Genomic DNA, 1,898 nt, shown 5'->3' with positions numbered 1-1,898 from the left:
TTTAAAGGTATGAAAGAACCTTCTGCTGTAATAGGACAATTAGCTGTAAAACACAAAGATTTCTGTTATGGGAATGGGTTTTTTTAAGCTTTCAGTTTTCCAAACGCGTTACTCCATATCCTGAGATGCTCTCCAAAGTCTCCCACAAAAGCAGATTGCAGCTTTGGGAGCTCTTGGGGAGAGATCCAGTCGTTATCTATGTTCCTCTGTCTACTGTTCAACTAACTCAATTACAGATTCATAGCTCTGATTTTCAGTTAGCCATTGCTGATTACAGGGGTCAATTTTCAGTTCACCTTCCACCTATTCCTTTCTTGCAGCTGCTAGCCCTTACTCAGCCAGAGCTCACACACAACTATTCTCCTGTTCCACTAACAAGTGCTAGAACTGTGCTCACAGATGGTTCTGGCAGAACGTCTAAGGCAGCAGTCACCTGGCTCAGAGCAGGAAAATGGGTATATGACATGCACAAGGTAAGAGGTTCCTCTCAGATAGCAGAGCTCTCTGCAGTCATACCTGCATTTACACTATTTCCTGAGCCTTTAAACATTGTTTCCCATTCAGCCTCTGTCGTTGGAGCAGTCTGATGAATTGAGAATTCATCCATAAAAGATATCTCCCAATTACAATTAGCTCATGTGTTCAAATCATTACTGTATGAAATTAGTCATTGTAATCACAAATTCCACATAATCCACCTGTTTTCTCACACTTCTCTCCCAGGGCCCATCCCAACAGGAAATCATGAGACAGATCAAATAGCTGATACAGGGCACCTTGCCCAAACTGCAGTGGTTCCAAACAATTTTGAAAAAGCAAAGCTGCCCCACAGCTTTTTTCACCAAAATGCAAAATCCCTCAAAAGAACATTCCACCTTACACTATCTCAAACCAGAGCAATTATTTCTGTGTGCCCTGACTGCCAGAGACTCACTCCTCTACCATCTGAGGGGGTAAACCTTTGTGGAATTAACCCACTTGACATCTGGCAGTTGCGTATAAGGCATTATTCACCATTTGGAAAATTAAAATACATCCATGTGTCCATTGACACGTGTTCTGCTGCCATTGCAGCAGCAGCACATGCAGGAGAGAAGGCCCAAGATGTCAAAAAACACCTCATAACTGCAATATCAATCCTTGGAATCCCCAAAATGATAAAAACAGATAACGAACTGGCATACACTTCTTACTCTTTAAAAGAGTTTGTCAACATGTGGGGCATCTCCCATGTCACAGGGATCCCCCACTCCCCCACTGGTCAAGCAGTGCTAGAGCGTGCTCATCAAACACTCAAGGATATGTTAACCAAACAACAAACCAGCACAATTGGACTGAGATGGTGAGTGTGGGAATGGTTGGGGTTTGGTCGATGTGCTGCTCAAGTGATGCACTGATTTTGGTTTCCTTTCTTGGAGCTGAGGAAGAGAAGAACCCAGGGACTGCAGGAACCCCTGAACCAGCCCAAGAGACGTGCTTTTGGAAGGTGGATGGACAGGTCCAGCTCTCTGCAAGATAAGTGGAGGGCTCTGAGCCAGAGAGGGGATGAGAGCCGGGTACAGGCTTGGGAATTGCCAGGACGGCTTTTGAAATGAGCGTAGGGAGGGGATGTCTCAGAACAAGTCCCTTAGGAGAGGGAAGCGGAGAGGCTGAGTTTTGACCCCAGCACTGGGGTGTGCAGGGCAGAGCAGAGAATCTCCCCCATGTAAGATTCTTGTGGATCTGTCTTTGGAGTTCTGACAGGCACCACTTATGACCTATCCTCTCTATTCCAGAACAGGCCCTGGACACCAAAGGATCAACACCCCACACCAGCACAGTCAGATTCAACCATGTGCTTTGAGGCCTTTTGTGATGTCACAGCCTATCCTGTCCATTCTGGATCAGCCTATGGATAC

The sequence above is a fragment of the Empidonax traillii genome, unplaced genomic scaffold (genome assembly GCF_003031625.1).
Source record: "Empidonax traillii isolate 1590-97213 ecotype Southwest subspecies unplaced genomic scaffold, ASM303162v1 scaffold12617:size9139, whole genome shotgun sequence".
Classification (NCBI taxonomy): Eukaryota; Metazoa; Chordata; class Aves; order Passeriformes; family Tyrannidae; genus Empidonax; species Empidonax traillii.
This window is presented reverse-complemented; position numbering follows the sequence as displayed.